The sequence below is a fragment of the Rhinichthys klamathensis genome, unplaced genomic scaffold, assembly GCF_029890125.1.
Source record: "Rhinichthys klamathensis goyatoka isolate OS25496 unplaced genomic scaffold, OSU_Roscu_1.1 h1tg000004l_1, whole genome shotgun sequence".
Classification (NCBI taxonomy): Eukaryota; Metazoa; Chordata; class Actinopteri; order Cypriniformes; family Leuciscidae; genus Rhinichthys; species Rhinichthys klamathensis.
This window is the reverse complement of record NW_026606557.1, coordinates 2,498,840-2,518,814: the sequence shown is the minus strand read 5'-3', so window position 1 is coordinate 2,518,814 and position 19,975 is coordinate 2,498,840.

The following is a 19,975-nucleotide window of genomic DNA, read 5'->3' as shown; positions in this document are numbered from 1 at the left end:
GCATTTGCGGAACAGGGGTTTTGCAATATGTGCCTCAAACTTTAAGAATATTCACATTTATCAGCTTCAAATCAAAGTAGCTTAGACATCTACCATTTATCACTAAACTGCGTCAATTAGTTTCAAAGACTGAGAGTGCCGTTACAACCTATAGTAGGGCGAGTAATAGTACAATGCTGATAGAAAACATGATGCACATCAGTAAATAGGTTGTTGTAACTAAGTGTACTTCAAAAATTGTTATGCCATCCCTCATTCCAAGCATTTTAATAGGCTACACAACACAAAAGTTATAGCTCCCCGTGTTATAGGCTATTGAAGGCATAAATAGTTGTTAAAATAGGGAAAACAAAACATGAAGCAGAAGTTTAAATTCAGGATTGATGTCTATGTGGTAACAACTGCGTAAACATATAGCATGTTCTTGATTTACAGCAAACAAAAATACTATACATTAGAGATTGGATGGGTTTTACTTGTACAATGAAATAAATATGCATAAACTTATGACAGTTTTGCATATTTATACCTTGCTTATTATTGAAACTAAACCACCGTACAAAGTTAAACTTCCACTGGACGTCTGTACTGTACTTTTGTAAACCAATGTGCTGAGATGGGTCCAAGTCATATTTTGTAAGGCACGTTCTTCGGGCTGTGTAATAAACTAAAAGATCTTCTCACTTACGACTCCAGCGTCTGTTGTGCTCAAACATGCAGACAGACACAATAAAACAGCACTAAATGAGCAGTACACTCGAGCTGTCAACCTCACGACCTGCGATCTCACAATCAACTCTGCTAGAAGATGGGCTGAATTAGTGAGTGAGGAGGGGCAGGCAGGGAGAAACACAAACTACAATGAAAAACCGTGCCGCTGCATCAAAATATCTGCTGAATCCCACAACAAACGCTGTAAAAAAAAAAGTGGGGTTTTAAAGATCTTCTTCTTCTTCTTCTATTTTTTAAATGGCGGTTGACAACAATTTATTGCATTACCGCCACCGCTGGACTGGAGTGTATATAACAGGAGATATATATTTTCTATAAAATTAAATTCTTTCCAAAAGCCCTGTATTTTTTAAAAACAAAAACAAAAAATGAAAAATCTTCTCAGCATTTCTTTGTAAAATATTACTATATTCAAATATACTTTCATTGGCTTCTACTTGAGCAATAAGCCTCTGCCTATCTTGAAAATATTTTAAACAATAAATCAATACATGCTCTACTGTTTCAGGAGTAGGCCTTATACAATGCCCACAGTTGCCATCAACATGTTTTTTCATTAGAAATAAGGTACTATTAAGTCTGGTATGCCCAATTCTCAACCTGGACAATACCACTTCCTCATTTCTAGATCTATTTGAACCTGCAACCTTTTTAACTTTAGGCTGAATCCTAAAAAGATGTCTCCCAAATGATTCATTATCCCAAAAGAATTGCCATTTTCCATAAGTTCTTGTTTTAATAATACTCTTAACCTCTGCTTTACTATATTTTATGTCCACATCAATGTTGTCTTTCCCTGCTGCTTTCTTGGCATATATATCAGCCAACTCATTCCCCTCCACCCCTATATGGGCTGGAACCCATAAGAAGGAAAATTTTAAACCCGCCTTTTGCAATCCACTCGCTAACTGTAAAATTTCTAGAAGAATGTCTTTCCTAGATCCTGAGTGTGAATTCTTGATACTTAAAAGCGCAGAACTAGAGTCAGATGCTATAACAATTTCTATTACCCCTATTACTTTCTACCCATAACAGGGCAAACCATATAGCTACAAGCTCAGCCGTATATACAGCCAAATCATCATTTAGCCTTTTACCTACAGCCAGCCCCAATTCAGGCACCACATGCGCTACTCCCACCCTTTTATCAGTTCTTTTCGACGCATCTGTAAATATGATTATGTCCTGTCTGTAATGTTCTATATATCTATGAACTCTGCATTTATCCACTTCCTTCTCCTGCTTTTCTTCAAGTAATCCTAGATCCACTTTTAGTTCCTCAAAAGTCCAAGGGGGAACTGTGGAGTATGGTACTGTAGTACAGATATTAAGTTCACTTAACCCCATATTCTCAACTTTATGTTTGATAGACCACCAAAAGCTTTTAACTCCCTCTTTCAGTCGCTCTTGACAGTTTCTTAATACTGGCTGTGCAATATGATCATGATTATGTCCCATAAGATTAGCCCAGTAAACTAGGGCGAGCTGATCTCTTCTCAAATACAAGGGCATCTCCCCCACTTCCACTTGGATGGCTGCCACTGGAGAGGTTTTGACAGCTCCACTACATATTCTCAAGGCCTGGTTTTGCATTACATCAAGTTTGTATAATAATGACTTGGAAGCTGACCCATATGCTACACATCCATAATCAAACACTGATCTCATTAGACCAGTGTAAATTGCTCTCAATGCTGACCCAGAAGCACCCCACTCAACCCCACACAAGCATCTCATTACATTTATAATTTTCTTACACTTTTCCACCATCTTCTGTATATGAAATGCCCATGTCAACTTCCTATCAAACCATACTCCCAAATACTTAAAAACCTGTACTCTTTCCAGCTCTCTACCTGACAGGTGAATATTAAATTCCGGTCTTATGTTCCCCCTAGAAAAGAACATAACTTTTGTTTTCTCTACTGAAATCCTAAATCCCCACTGTACTGCCCATTTCTGGACTTCATTTACTGCAATCTGCATTTTCTTTACTATGAAGTCCAAATTCCTCCCTTTCTTCCACATGGCTCCATCATCAGCAAACAAAGCTACTCCATCATGCCCCTGCACATTTTTAAAAATCTGATCTATCATTATAGCAAAAAATATAGGGCTAACAATACTCCCCTGAGGAGTACCATTCTCAATTATACATTCAGCACTTAATTCCCCATTTATTTTAACCCTTAAACTTCTTTCAGTCAAAAAAGCTTTTATCCACTGGAGCATTCTGCCCCCAATCCCCATTTGCTGCATCCTGATTAATAGGCCATTTGTCCACATCATGTCATACGCTTTTTCGATGTCAAAGAATACTGCCACCACTGATTCTCTGTTTACTTGAGCTCTCCTTATAACATCTTCCAAACATACCACAGGGTCCATTGTACCCCTACCTCTTCTAAAACCACTCTGATAACTATTCAGAAGCCCCTTAGACTCCACCCAGTAATTCAACCTATCATTTACCATTTTCTCCATAGTCTTTCCCACCTGAGAAGTTAAGGCTATTGGCCTATAGCTACTTGGATTATGAGGATCTTTACCAGGCTTCCTAATTGGAACAATTATGGATTCTTTCCATTCTTTAGGAATCATTCCCTCCATCCATATCTTATTAAAAAGCAGCAACAGCTTTTCTTTACCTAAATCACTCAAATTATCTAACATATCATAACAAATTGAATCCCTTCCTGGAGCAGATTTTCTTAACTTCTTTAGGGCAATATTTAGTTCTGTTCTAGTAAAAAAATCATTAATCCTGCCTCCTTCCTCATTAACACCCTCATCTGAATTAGAATATCTTAACATTGTCTCTTCTCTTCCTTTCTTTTCCTCCATATTTAGGTTATCAGAACTATGCACCCTAGCTAATGTTTTTGCAATCACTTCTGCTTTATCTTTACTCTTAGTCACAATATTCTCTCCATCTATGAGCACAGGATAATCATAATTTCTATCTATACCTTTCATTTTCTTGATCATACCCCAAATCCTCTCTAAAGGGGTAGTCCGTCCCACAGAATCACAAAATCTCCTCCAGTGCTCCTTTTTTGCCTTCCTGACAGCTCTTCTCACCACAGCTTGTGTTCTCTTGTATTCAATCAAGCACTGAAAATTATGTGACTTCTTCAATTTCCTAAACGTTCTATTCCTTTCTTTAACTGCTTCCTGACACTCTTTTGTCCACCAAGGTACTATTTTATTTATAGACCTGGGCTCTGACTTTGGAATAGCTACCCCTGCTGCACCCACTATACTTGAGCTAATTTCTCTACATAGCTCTTCAGTACTCATACTTCCTTCAACAATAGACAACCACTCATCACTGAATTCTCTAAATTTCTCCCAATCTGCTTTTTCTAATATCCATCTTCCTCCTCTCATTCCACCGTCTTTTTGCAACTCTACCCCTACCTGAACTCTTATAGGGTAGTGGTCACTCCCAATTGTATTATCCTTAAGAACTTTCCACTCACACTTATCAGCTACATTCCTGGACACTATAGTCAAATCTATTGCTGACTCTGTTCCTCTAGAAACGTCTACCCTCGTGTTAGATCCATCATTTAAACAAACCAAGCCCTCCTCCTCCATAAATTCTTCTATGACAATCCCATTACCATCATCCCTATCACCCCACAGCGTGCTATGTGCATTAAAATCCCCACACCAAATTATTTTTTCCAGACAGATCCTTCCAAATTTCTTCAAGTTGTCTCATTTCCAACTGTCTACATGGATTATACATATTAACAATCAATATTTTACCATTTTTTGACCAAACTTCAACAATAATATACTCCAAATCATCTCCTTTCCTTACTTGCCTGAACTGGAGCCCCCTCTGAATGAATGTAACTACCCCTCCACCTTTACCAGATTCCCTGTCCCTTCTTACTGACATATATCCCTTTATACCAAAATCTAACTTTGAGATCAGCCAAGATTCTTGAATACATATAACATTTGGCTTTACCTCAAGATCTTCAACATATTTCTTAAACTCTTGTCCATTAGAAATCAAACTCCTTGCATTCCATTGGATGATATTTAAAACCATTAAAATTATCCATAACATGACTGATCTTGAGATGCCTCCTCTACCGTATTATCTTCTGATTCATTAAGATAATCTACTACATTCCCCCATTCCAGTCCTTGCACATTCAAAATTTTTTTGGCTGATTTCACTATAATCCTGATCCTATCTGTTCGACTTTTTGTTTGTGCTGCTCCATTAATAACATCTGCCATAAAAAGCACAAAATCCAGTTTCTTTACAATCAGAGTGTCTTCTTGAATCTTTTTACACACTGTACATTCTCCTTCCATTTTATTTTTATCCTTTTTTGCCTCAGAGACTAGTTTAGGGATTTGACTCACTGCTTCTGCATAGGACATTCCTTGCTCTACTTTCATCTTCTGAACTTCTCTCATGCGTTTGTAAACCTCACATCCTCCATATGCTGCACTATGGTCGCCACCACAATTACAACATTTTTGAGTTACCCCTTCTTCGCATTCACCATATTTATGTTCTCCTCCACACTTACTACACCTAATCTTCCCTTTGCACACCGCAGCCACATGCCCATACCTTTGACACTTGAAACATCTCAGTGGAGGAGGGATGTATACCCTGACATTATAGCTCATGAATCCAATTAATACTTTCTCAGGGAGTCGGTTTTCATCAAACGTTAGCAATATTGACAAACTATCACTCAATACACCATCTCTTTTCATTTTCAGACGCTTGGCTTCTTTTATTATCACATTTTTTATGTTTCCCATCAGCTCTTCAATTGAATCTTTAACTGGGATCCCAGTTATAACTCCTCTGATTAATTCCTTGTCACAAGCTATCACTCCTTTCACTCCCTGTCCATTCATCTTTCTTATCTTAACCGCTTTCTTCTGTTGTTCCTCATCAATACATTCTACCAACAGTGACCCATTCCTCAATTTTTTCGCACTCATTACTTCCCCTATCTCTTTATGTACACATTTCGTTAGTTGGATGGGACTCCAATCAGAAGAAGATGCTCCCTCCTTTACTATGGAAATAAATACCTTGTATGTTTCCTTCCTTACAGATACATCCATATCCTCATCATCTGGATTATTACTGACTTTCTTTTTCTTGCGTTTTGGCCTACCTTCCTCTCCAAACCCACACTCAGATTCATCCATCCCCAACTTCCTACAAACAACTCCAGTCCAGCGGGCTGCCCTGTTTCGAGTCCAATGCGATAACTGAAACTCGCATCACCGTGCGCGCTTCCAGATGGTTGTCAACAACACCACCCTGTTGAGATCTAGCGCTGTTTACTACTCAACAGCTCCTGTCCCCCTTCAATACCATGAACTGCTCTCCTCGCCTCAGACTAAAGATCTTCTTGAAAAAAACGCGTTTTTAAAGATCCAAGGAGCTCTAGGTAACTCCAACCCTGATGATTCTCACCTGCCTGCAGCTTTCTAGTAGCCTAATCTCGAAGACCTTGATTAGCTTGTTCAGGTGTTTGATTAGGATTGGATGTCGTAATAATTAAAGTAATTAGGAGATGATTGAGCGTTTGCCAAAAGAATCTGCAGTGGTCAGGTGGTACAGCGATCAAGTGGTACCAGTCGGAGTAGTAGGCTAGCACAAGTTTTAACCGTAATAAAAAAAAATCCGTTTGAATGTCCACTGCGATATCTTATCCTTTTAACACTTAATGGGTTTCCAGTGCCCTGACACACTAGTCAATTTCCAGTTGCATCTTGCTTCTCCGTGTTCACAAGTTTCAGTCCTTTCAATATAAAAGTCTTCTCTACTGACTGACTAACTCATAAAGACAGTCTTTGCCACCATCTAATGGTGAAATAATGTAACTTCTGTTGCTGTTCACGGTCAGGGACTATTTTTTCCAGCTGAAGGAAGCCTTTGTGATTTTACTCCATGAAAGTTGCATTGATACATATTTTTTTGGCTTTAATTGTTGCATCGTGTGGTAACTCCGCTTCGCGTCGTGCCTAACAACACCCTTTAGCCGTGACTTATTACGATACAGCACAGCCTCTCGTACCTTATTGCTTACATGTTATGTGCTTTGAGACATGAGGTAAATTAAAGGTGACATATTATGCCCCTTTTCACAAGATGTAATATCTATGGTGTCCTCAGAATGTGTCTGTGAAATTACAGCTCAAAATACAACCCAGATCATTTATTATAGCTTGTCAAAGTTGCCCCTTTTTGGGTGTGAGCAAAAACGCACCATTTTTGTGTGTGTGTCCATTTAAATGCAAATGAGCTGCTGCTCCCCAGCTTCGGATACTCCGTCAATAACAAAACACGCGAATTTCAGACAAATTTCAGAAATAAGTAGCGGAGGGCAGCCTTACGGAGAGACTCAGGAAGAGGTTGCAACTTTTAGACTTAACCTGGACATTTCTGAATGGTTAGTGGATACAGTTATGTAGTTGTTGTGGAGTTATATTGATTCACCTCATCAACTTGCATGTGCCGTCATGTTTAACTTTTACACAAGTTGACAGTTCCCCGAGCTCTTTATAAGACAGCTGTGACCTTTTTTGGTCAAATAGTGCTCTGTGCAGCCAACGACAGAACGGTTTGAGTGCTTTGCTCGAACTTTTGCCATTGCGTTAGAACTGGTTTAGAACTCTCATCTCGTGGCGCTTTGCAGACTCTGCTGTGTGAGTTCATGTGTTTTGAAGGAGGTGTGGCTTTGGAAACACTCTGAAGAGGGGGTGGGATCTCACGCTTTCAAAGCTAGCCTGCCATTGCTAGCCTCTCCGCAATTGCCTACCCTACCTTTAAGCAAAACGTAAAATAGTTACGAATTGCTGTGAGATTGTCCAGAAGTTAAAAATATGTATGAATTTAACAAAGATTTAATGTAACTCAAGTGGTTAACTCCATTAATGAGAGGGGCCCATTTTGTGTGAAGATGAAAACAGAGGTCTTTCGTTACAAGACCTCTTGCACGTGTTTGGGTCTTGGTGAGGTGATTTTTTACTTTCCTAAAGCACTAATGCCAATGAACCATTATGTGAGAACAGCCAAATGAACACTGGCATACCAAAAACACCAACTCTACAATCAAGCAATTTTCTTTGTTTTTCCACAGAAACAAAGAAAGAAGTCTTACCAAAGTGTGAGATTTATTTGGTGATAAACAGGGAAGACATACCATACATTCAATGGTTAAATCAGCACACTTAACTTTATGCATGGCCACATTCTCTAAGACCCCCCATAAGGTGATGAGGACCCCCCCATATGGCCAGAACATTTGCCATCAGGGCGAGTTTGGTGACAGTTTTCAGCACACACTGCAGGCTTCACTGGAGGCTTGGGCTGTTCGGACGCAGGCTTCACTGGAGGCTTGGGCTGTTCGGACGCCGGCTTCACTGGAGGCTTGGGCTGTTCGGACGCAGGCTTCACTGGAGGCTTGGGCTGTTCGGACGCAGGCTTCACTGGAGGCTTGGGCTGTTCGGACGCAGGCTTCACTGGAGGCTTGGGCTGTTCGCCGGCAGGCTTCACTGGAGGCTTGGGCTGTTCGCCGGCAGGCTTCACGGGAGGTTTGGGCTGTTCGCCGACAGGCTTCACGGGAGGTTTGGGCTGTTCGCCGGCAGGCTTCACTGGAGGCTTGGGCTGTTCGCCGGCAGGCTTCACGGGAGACTTGGGCGGTTCGCCGGCAGGCTTCACTGGAGGCTTGGGCTGTTCGCCGGCAGGCTTCAATGGAGGCTTGGGCTGTCCGCCGGCAGGCTTCACTGGAGGCTTGGGCTGTTCGGACGCAGGCTTCACTGGAGGCTTGGACGGATCAGACCCAGGCTTCACTGGAGGCTTGGGCGGTTCAGACGCAGGCTTCACTGGAGGCTTGGGCAGTTCGGCTGCAGGAGTCACTGGAGGATTCGGCAGTTCAGCTGCAGGAGTCAGCGGTTCGGCTGCAGGCGTCACTGGAGGATTCGGCGGCAGTTCGGCTGCAGGCGTCACTGGAGGATTCGGCAGTTCGGCTGGAGGCGTCACTGGAGGATTCGGCAGTTCGGCTGCAGGCGTCACTGGAGGATTCGGCAGTTCGGCTGGAGGCGTCACTGGAGGATTCGGCAGCTCGGCTGGAGGCGTCGGTGGTTCGGCTGTAGCCTTCACTGCATGGATACAGATAATCCGCTTTAGTCAGTCCGTTTAGCGGAATCCAGTCTCAGATTTAGAGCATAAAACACAAATTGCAAGTTTCTTATTTTAAGTATTAATCGTAATCTATTAGTATTGTAAAGCCATCCGGTGCTTGTTCAGCTGAATACTTTTGACACAGAGAACGGTAAAGTAATTAAATCAAACAAGACAAACTGAAATCACGAGAAAGCCGACCCAAACACTAATATAATAACATATCAAATACCTATATATGGAGCCATACACTGATGTCCACATCCATTGCTGCAGCATTTCTCATTGTTCGGACAGTCACTGTCATAGTAACACAACTCGGCACACATTCCTGCTCCAGACTTTGTGCTTGGACACTCCCCTGGCTTTGCTGTTATACAGACACATGACAGAGAAACCACATCACTGAATACTGAATGTCTCATTCACCGCTTAAAAAATAAAGTTGTCAAAGATGATCGGAGTAGTTTTTGCAGGAATATTCAGTCTTTCTACTTGGTAGTTTCATGTTTAGTTCAATGTGTTACTTGCGGTTTCTTTGCAATTGTGAAATGTACTTGCAATTTCTGAGTGAAAACTTGTTTATACACCATTTTTTTCAGTGAAGATCTATAGCATCCATCATTAAACTCACTGAAAACAGGCGGCACGCACACAGCCCCACAGGGAAATTGACAGCATTTGTGTCCTCCAGAGCAGTCTCGATCACAAAGACATCCTCGACGGGACGGCACGACGGTCAGCTTCGCCGGACACTGACCGGACACTACAGAAGAGGATTCAAGAGGATAGTTAGGGGAGACCAGGAAGTGCTTTAATAGCTTGTTTCAGCATTTGCAGAACAGGGGTTTTGCAATATGTGCCTCAAACTTTAATAATATTCACATTTATCAGCTTCAAATCAAAGTAGCTTAGACATCTACCATTTATCACTAAACTGCGTCAATTAGTTTCAAAGACTGAGAGTGCCGTTACAACCTATAGTAGGGCGAGTAATAGTACAATGCTGATAGAAAACATGATGCACATCAGTAAATAGGTTGTTGTAACTAAGTGTACTTCAAAAATTGTTATGCCATCCCTCATTCCAAGCATTTTAATAGGCTACACAACACAAAAGTTATAGCTCCCCGTGTTATAGGCTATTGAAGGCATAAATAGTTGTTAAAATAGGGAAAACAAAACATGAAGCAGAAGTTTAAATTCAGGATTGATGTCTATGTGGTAACAACTGCGTAAGCATATAGCATGTTCTTGATTTACAGCAAACAAAAATACTATACATTAGAGATTGGATGGGTTTTACTTGTACAATGAAATAAATATGCATAAACTTATGACAGTTTTGCATATTTATACCTTGCTTATTATTGAAACTAAACCACCGTACAAAGTTAAACTTCCACTGGACGTCTGTACTGTACTTTTGTAAACCAATGTGCTGAGATGGGTCCAAGTCATATTTTGTAAGGCACGTTCTTCGGGCTGTGTAATAAACTAAAAGATCTTCTCACCTACGACTCCAGCATCTGTTGTGCTCAAACATGCAGACAGACACAATAAAACAGCACTAAATGAGCAGTACACTCGAGCTGTCATCCTCACGACCTGCGATCTCACAATCAACTCTGCTAGAAGATGGGCTGAATTAGTGAGTCAGGAGGGGCAGGCAGGGAGAAACACAAACTACAATGAAAAACCGTGCCGCTGCATCAAAATATCTGCTGAATCCCACAACAAACGCTGTAAAAAAAAAGTGGGGTTTTGAAGATCTTCTTGAAAAAAACGCGTTTTTAAAGATCCAAGGAGGTCTAGGTAACTCCAACCCTGATGGTTCTCACCTGCCTGCAGCTTTCTAGTAGCCTAATCTCGAAGACCTTGATTAGCTTGTTCAGGTGTTTGATTAGGATTGGATGTCGTAATAATTAAAGTAATTAGGAGATGATTGAGCGTTTGCCAAAAGAATCTGCAGTGGTCAGGTGGTACAGCGATCAAGTGGTACCAGTCGGAGTAGTAGGCTAGCACAAGTTTTAACCGTAATAAAAAAAAATCCGTTTGAATGTCCACTGCGATATCTTGTCCTTTTAACAGTTAATGGGTTTTCCAGTGCCCTGACACACTAGTCAATTTCCAGTTGCATCTTGCTTCTCCGTGTTCACAAGTTTCAGTCCTTTCAATATAAAAGTCTTCTCTACTGACTGACTCACTCATAAAGACAGTCTTTGCCACCATCTAATGGTGAAATAATGTAACTTCTGTTGCTGTTCACAGTCAGGGACTATTTTTTCCAGCTGAAGGAAGCCTTTGTGATTTTACTCCATGAAAGTTGCATTGATACATATTTTTTTGGCTTTAATTGTTGCATCGTGTGGTAACTCCGCTTCGCGTCGTGCCTAACAACACCCTTTAGCCGTGACTTATTTACGATACAGCACAGCCTCTCGTACCTTATTGCTTACATGTTATGTGCTTTGAGACATGAGGTAAATTAAAGGTGACATATTATGCCCCTTTTCACAAGATGTAATATCTATGGTGTCCTCAGAATGTGTCTGTGAAATTACAGCTCAAAATACAACCCAGATCATTTATTATAGCTTGTCAAAGTTGCCCCTTTTTGGGTGTGAGCAAAAACGCACCATTTTTGTGTGTGTGTCCATTTAAATGCAAATGAGCTGCTGCTCCCCAGCTTCGGATACTCCGTCAATAACAAAACACGCGAATTTCAGACAAATTTCAGAAATAAGTAGCGGAGGGCAGCCTTACGGAGAGACTCAGGAAGAGGTTGCAACTTTTAGACTTAACCTGGACATTTCTGAATGGTTAGTGGATACAGTTATGTAGTTGTTGTGGAGTTATATTGATTCACCTCATCAACTTGCATGTGCCGTCATGTTTAACTTTTACACAAGTTGACAGTTCCCCGAGCTCTTTATAAGACAGCTGTGACATTTTTTGGTCAAATAGTGCTCTGTGCAGCCAACGACAGAACGGTTTGAGTGCTTTGCTCGAACTTTTGCCATTGCGTTAGAACTGGTTTAGAACTCTCATCTCGTGGCGCTTTGCAGACTCTGCTGTGTGAGTTCATGTGTTTTGAAGGAGGTGTGGCTTTGGAAACACTCTGAAGAGGGGGTGGGATCTCACGCTTTCAAAGCTAGCCTGCCATAGCCTCTCCGCAATTGCCTACCCTACCTTTAAGCAAAACGTAAAATAGTTACGAATTGCTGTGAGATTGTCCAGAAGTTAAAAATATGTATGAATTTAACAAAGATTTAATGTAACTCAAGTGCTTAACTCCATTAATGAGAGGGGCCCATTTTGTGTGAAGATGAAAACAGTGGTCTTTCGTTACAAGACCTCTTGCACGTGTTTGGGTCTTGGTGAGGTGATTTTTACTTTCCTAAAGCACTAATGCCAATGAACCATTATGTGAGAACAGCCAAATGAACACTGGCATACCAAAAACACCAACTCTACAATCAAGCAATTTTCTTTGTTTTTCCACAGAAACAAAGAAAGAAGTCTTACCAAAGTGTGAGATTTATTTGGTGATAAACAGGGAAGACATCCCATACATTCAATGGTTAAATCAGCACACTTAACTTTATGCATGGCCACATTCTCTAAGACCCCCCATAAGGTGATGAGGACCCCCCCATATGGCCAGAACATTTGCCATCAGGGCGAGTTTGGTGACAGTTTTTAGCACACACTGCAGGCTTCACTGGAGGCTTGGGCTGTTCGGACGCTGGCTTCACTGGAGGCTTGGGCTGTTCGGACGCCGGCTTCACTGGAGGCTTGGGCTGTTCGGACGCCGGCTTCACTGGAGGCTTGGGCTGTTCGGACGCCGGCTTCATGGAGGCTTGGGCTGTTCGGACGCCGGCTTCACTGGAGGCTTGGGCTGTTCGGACGCCGGCTTCACTGGAGGCTTGGGCTGTTCGGACGCCGGCTTCACTGGAGGCTTGGGCTGTTCGGACGCCGGCTTCACTGGAGGCTTGGGCTGTTCGGACGCAGGCTTCACTGGAGGCTTGGGCTGTTCGGACGCCGGCTTCACTGGAGGCTTGGGCTGTTCGGACGCCGGCTTCACTGGAGGCTTGGGCTGTTCGGACGCCGGCTTCACTGGAGGCTTGGGCTGTTCGGACGCAGGCTTCACTGGAGGCTTGGGCTGTTCGGACGCAGGCTTCACTGGAGGCTTGGGCTGTGTGGACGCCGGCTTCACTGGAGGCTTGGGCTGTTCGGACGCCGGCTTCACTGGAGGCTCGGGCTGTTCGGACGCAGGCTTCACTGGAGGCTTGGGCTGTTCGGACGCAGGCTTCACTGGAGGCTTGGGCTGTTCGCCGGCAGGCTTCACTGGAGGCTTGGGCTGTTCGCCGGCAGGCTTCACGGGAGACGTGGGCGGTTCGCCGGCAGGCTTCACTGGAGGCTTGGGCTGTTCGCCGGCAGGCTTCAATGGAGGCTTGGGCTGTCCGCCGGCAGGCTTCACTGGAGGCTTGGGCTGTTCGGACGCAGGCTTCACTGGAGGCTTGGACGGATCAGACCCAGGCTTCACTGGAGGCTTGGGCGGTTCAGACGCAGGCTTCACTGGAGGCTTGGGCAGTTCGGCTGCAGGAGTCACTGGAGGATTCGGCAGTTCAGCTGCAGGAGTCAGCGGTTCGGCTGCAGGCATCACTGGAGGATTCGGCGGCAGTTCGGCTGCAGGCGTCACTGGAGGATTCGGCAGTTCGGCTGGAGGCGTCACTGGAGGATTCGGCAGTTCGGCTGCAGGCGTCACTGGAGGATTCGGCAGTTCGGCTGGAGGCGTCACTGGAGGCTTGGGCTGTTCGGACGCCGGCTTCACTGGAGGCTTGGGCTGTTCGGACGCCGGCTTCACTGGAGGCTTGGGCTGTTCGGACGCAGGCTTCACTGGAGGCTTGGGCTGTTCGGACGCAGGCTTCCGAGGACGGGACGGCACGACGGTCAGCTTCGCCGGACACTGACCGGACACTACAGAAGAGGATTCAAGAGGATAGTTAGGAAAGACCAGGAAGTGCTTTAATAGCTTGTTTCAGCATTTGCAGAACAGGGGTTTTGCAATATGTGCCTCAAACTTTAATAATATTCACATTTATCAGCTTCAAATCAAAGTAGCTTAGACATCTACCATTTATCACTAAACTGCGTCAATTAGTTTCAAAGACTGAGAGTGCCGTTACAACCTATAGTAGGGCGAGTAATAGTACAATGCTGATAGAAAACATGATGCACATCAGTAAATAGGTTGTTGTAACTAAGTGTACTTCAAAAATTGTTATGCCATCCCTCATTCCAAGCATTTTAATAGGCTACACAACACAAAAGTTATAGCTCCCCGTGTTATAGGCTATTGAAGGCATAAATAGTTGTTAAAATAGGAAAAACAAAACATGAAGCAGAAGTTTAAATTCAGGATTGATGTCTATGTGGTAACAACTGCGTAAGCATATAGCATGTTCTTGATTTACAGCAAACAAAAATACTATACATTAGAGATTGGATGGGTTTTACTTGTACAATGAAATAAATATGCATAAACTTATGACAGTTTTGCATATTTATACCTTGCTTATTATTGAAACTAAACCACCGTACAAAGTTAAACTTCCACTGGACGTCTGTACTGTACTTTTGTAAACCAATGTGCTGAGATGGGTCCAAGTCATATTTTGTAAGGCACGTTCTTCGGGCTGTGTAATAAACTAAAAGATCTTCTCACCTACGACTCCAGCGTCTGTTGTGCTCAAACATGCAGACAGACACAATAAAACAGCACTAAATGAGCACTACACTCGAGCTGTCATCCTCACGACCTGCGATCTCACAATCAACTCTGCTAGAAGATGGGCTGAATTAGTGAGTCAGGAGGGGCAGGCAGGGAGAAACACAAACTACAATGAAAAACCGTGCCGCTGCATCAAAATATCTGCTGAATCCCACAACAAACGCTGTAAAAAAAAAAGTGGGGTTTTAAAGATCTTCTTGAAAAAAACGCGTTTTTAAAGATCCAAGGAGGTCTAGGTAACTCCAACCCTGATGATTCTCACCTGCCTGCAGCTTTCTAGTAGCCTAATCTCGAAGACCTTGATTAGCTTGTTCAGGTGTTTGATTAGGATTGGATGTCGTAATAATTAAAGTAATTAGGAGATGATTGAGCGTTTGCCAAAAGAATCTGCAGTGGTCAGGTGGTACAGCGATCAAGTGGTACCAGTCGGAGTAGTAGGCTAGCACAAGTTTTAACCGTAATAAAAAAAAATCCGTTTGAATGTCCACTGCGATATCTTGTCCTTTTAACAGTTAATGGGTTTTCCAGTGCCCTGACACACTAGTCAATTTCCAGTTGCATCTTGCTTCTCCGTGTTCACAAGTTTCAGTCCTTTCAATATAAAAGTCTTCTCTACTGACTGACTCACTCATAAAGACAGTCTTTGCCACCATCTAATGGTGAAATAATGTAACTTCTGTTGCTGTTCAGGGACTATTTTTTCCAGCTGAAGGAAGCCTTTGTGATTTTACTTCATGAAAGTTGCATTGATACATATTTTTTTGGCTTTAATTGTTGCATCGTGTGGTAACTCCGCTTCGCGCCTAACAACACCCTTTAGCCAGGGGCGTAATTTGTGGGGGGGATGGGGGGGATATAACCCCCCCAATATTTAAATCTATGCATTACAACCCCCCCATTATTTATACCATGATCACAATATCAGGAGGCATACCCAAACTTTAACCCCCCCAATGTTCAAACCAAATCTACGCCCTTGCCTTTAGCCGTGACTTATTTACGATACAGCACAGCCTCTCGTACCTTATTGCTTACATGTTATGTGCTTTGAGACATGAGGTAAATTAAAGGTGACATATTTTGCCCCTTTTCACAAGATGTAATATCTATGGTGTCCTCAGAATGTGTCTGTGAAATTACAGCTCAAAATACAACCCAGATTATTTATTATAGCTTGTCAAAGTTGCCCCTTTTTGGGTGTGAGCAAAAACGCACCATTTTTGTGTGTGTGTCCATTTAAATGCAAAAGAGCTGCTGCTCCCCAGCTTCGGATACTCCGTCAATAACAAAACACGCGAATTTCAGACAAATTTCAGAAATAAGTAGCGGAGGGCAGCCTTACGGAGAGACTCAGGAAGAGGTTGCAACTTTTAGACTTAACCTGGACATTTCTGAATGGTTAGTGGATACAGTTATGTAGTTGTTGTGGAGTTATATTGATTCACCTCATCAACTTGCATGTGCCGTCATGTTTAACTTTTACACAAGTTGACAGTTCCCCGAGCTCTTTATAAGACAGCTGTGACATTTTTTGGTCAAATAGTGCTCTGTGCAGCCAACGACAGAACGGTTTGAGTGCTTTGCTCGAACTTTTGCCATTGCGTTAGAACTGGTTTAGAACTCTCATCTCGTGGCGCTTTGCAGACTCTGCTGTGTGAGTTCATGTGTTTTGAAGGAGGTGTGGCTTTGGAAACACTCTGAAGAGGGGGTGGGATCTCACGCTTTCAAAGCTAGCCTGCCATTGCTAGCCTCTCCGCAATTGCCTACCCTACCTTTAAGCAAAACGTAAAATAGTTACGAATTGCTGTGAGATTGTCCAGAAGTTAAAAATATGTATGAATTTAACAAAGATTTAATGTAACTCAAGTGCTTAACTCCATTAATGAGAGGGGCCCATTTTGTGTGAAGATGAAAACAGAGGTCTTTCGTTACAAGACCTCTTGCACGTGTTTGGGTCTTGGTGAGGTGATTTTTTACTTTCCTAAAGCACTAATGCCAATGAACCATTATGTGAGAACAGCCAAATGAACACTGGCATACCAAAAACACCAACTCTACAATCAAGCAATTTTCTTTGTTTTTCCACAGAAACAAAGAAAGAAGTCTTACCAAAGTGTGAGATTTATTTGGTGATAAACAGGGAAGACATCCCATACATTCAATGGTTAAATCAGCACACTTAACTTTATGCATGGCCACATTCTCTAAGACCCCCCATAAGGTGATGAGGACCCCCCCCATATGGCCAGAACATTTGCCATCAGGGCGACTTTGGTGACAGTTTTCAGCACACACTGCAGGCTTCACTGGAGGCTTGGGCTGTTCGGACGCCGGCTTCACTGGAGGCTTGGGCTGCTCGGACGCCGGCTTCACTGGAGGCTTGGGCTGCTCGGACGCCGGCTTCACTGGAGGCTTGGGCTGCTCGGACGCCGGCTTCACTGGAGGCTTGGGCTGCTCGGACGCCGGCTTCACTGGAGGCTTGGGCTGCTCGGACGCCGGCTTCACTGGAGGCTTGGGCTGCTCGGACGCCGGCTTCACTGGAGGCTTGGGCTGCTCGGACGCCGGCTTCACTGGAGGCTTGGGCTGCTCGGACGCCGGCTTCACTGGAGGCTTGGGCTGCTCGGACGCCGGCTTCACTGGAGGCTTGGGCTGCTCGGACGCCGGGTTCACTGGAGGCTTGGGCTGCTCGGACGCCGGCTTCACTGGAGGCTTGGGCTGCTCGGACGCCGGCTTCACTGGAGGCTTGGGCTGCTCGGACGCCGGCTTCACTGGAGGCTTGGGCTGCTCGGACGCCGGCTTCACTGGAGGCTTGGGCTGCTCGGACGCCGGCTTCACTGGAGGCTTGGGCTGTTCGGACACAGGCTTCACTGGAGGCTTGGGCTGTTCGGACGCAGGCTTCACTGGAGGCTTGGGCTGTTCGCCGGCAGGCTTCACTGGAGGCTTGGGCTGTTCGCCGGCAGGCTTCACGGGAGGTTTGGGCTGTTCGCCGACAGGCTTCACGGGAGGTTTGGGCTGTTCCCCGGCAGGCTTCACTGGAGGCTTGGGCTGTTCGCCGGCAGGCTTCACGGGAGACTTGGGCGGTTCGCCGGCAGGCTTCACTGGAGGCTTGGGCTGTTCGCCGGCAGGCTTCAATGGAGGCTTGGGCTGTCCGCCGGCAGGCTTCACTGGAGGCTTGGGCTGTTCGGACGCAGGCTTCACTGGAGGCTTGGACAGATCAGACCCAGGCTTCACTGGAGGCTTGGGCGGTTCAGACGCAGGCTTCACTGGAGGCTTGGGCAGTTCGGCTGCAGGAGTCACTGGAGGATTCGGCAGTTCAGCTGCAGGAGTCAGCGGTTCGGCTGCAGGCGTCACTGGAGGATTCGGCGGCAGTTCGGCTGCAGGCGTCACTGGAGGATTCGGCAGTTCGGCTGCAGAAGTCACTGGAGGATTCGGCAGTTCGGCTGGAGGCGTCACTGGAGGATTCGGCAGCTCGGCTGGAGGCGTCGGTGGTTCGGCTGTAGCCTTCACTGCATGGATACAGATAATCCGCTTTAGTCAGTCCGTTTAGCGGAATCCAGTCTCAGATTTAGAGCATAAAACACAAATTGCAAGTTTCTTATTTTAAGTATTAATCGTAATCTATTAGTATTGTAAAGCCATCCGGTGCTTGTTCAGCTGAATACTTTTGACACAGAGAACTGTAGCTCTCTTCGCGACAACACAGACACAGGTCAATTCTTTGAAACGGGCGTTTATTGCTGTGGGCACGTCTGGTCTCTTGGTACATCCAAGCTTCGTTCAACAGTTCTGTACACCGTGCCATACACCATGCCATACACCGTGAGAACTACATTGTAATGAACACAATACAAATAAACCAATACATTAGCTTAGCAGAGAAAATACAAACAGCATCCAGATCAATAAAGACAATATAATAATACCTCGTTGGCCGCTTGTCGTGAAAAGAGGTTACTGAATTCTTTAAAGTCTCTTGAAAGTCCATTTAACCGTCTGCATTAACTTCAAAAAGCACATTTGCAACTTTGATGCAGTTTAACAAAGCCTCGAAGCCATCTGCTCCACTCGAATCCAAAGGAAGTGTGTGTCGACTTATACCGTCGTAGCGGTAACACATACAGAAAACATTAGTTCCGGGACAAACGTAAATACACAGAATGAGATAAATACACTGTTAACCATGTCTTATTTAGCAGCTTATTTTACCCTTTAGTTCTTAAGCATGTAATATATTTTATCTTTACATAAAAATAATTTCTATTTGTTACATGAAATTATAACAGCAATTATGAACTATGCATCATGAAAACACAAGTATTTATGCAACAACACTTACACTCCCACCAAATCCCTAATTAACTTCAAATGTAGGATTTATATACACGAAAGGGCAATTAAGTGTTGTAAGACTGAATGAATGTAATCTTGTGTATGTGACTTAGTTAGATTCAAGTAAGGTAACTACTTTGTGAATGGGCCTTTCGAGGTAGACTCTTTTAGTTAGTGGCTGTCCTTTATCAGTAGTGTCTCCGACTAGTAGCTTCAGCTTCCGCACCATACTGTCTGCACTAGGGTGAACTTCTACAACCCTGGCAAGCTTCCATTCATTTCTTGGTGAGCTGTCATCTTGTAGAATCACAATGTCATCAACTTGTGAATTCCGTGTTGTTCTTTGCCATTTCTGTCGTTGTTGAAGATTTAGCAAGTATTAATTTAAGATGGATTTAAAATCAAAATTGACCAAAATGAAATCAAGGAAGTGAATGAATTTAAATATTTAGGTGTCATTGTAGACTCTAAACTTAAGTTTGATAGCCATATTAAGAAAATGTCTAAGACTATTAAGACAAATTTGAGCTGTTTTCGTTTGATAAGACCATGTATATCTATTAAAGCAGCTCAAATGTATATGCATACTATGATACTGTCACATATGACCTATTGTGCAATAATCTGGGGTCAGGCTTCTCAATCAGTTATTAAACCCGTAATGTCATTATATAAACAAACTTTAAAAGTGATGGATCAGAAACCAATGAAATGGCATCATTGTCAAATTGTTCAGAAGTATGATTTGTTAAGTTTTGATAATTTTTTAAAGTTCTCATTTTTAAAAACAGTATTTAAGTGTTTATATGGCCTTGCCCCAGATGTAATCTGTCAGTTGATAGAAAAATACAGCAGTGATGGGGTAAAGACTAGAGGGGTAGTAAGTGGGAATTGTAGAGTACGGAGATGCAGAACTGCAATGGGTCAATCATCCT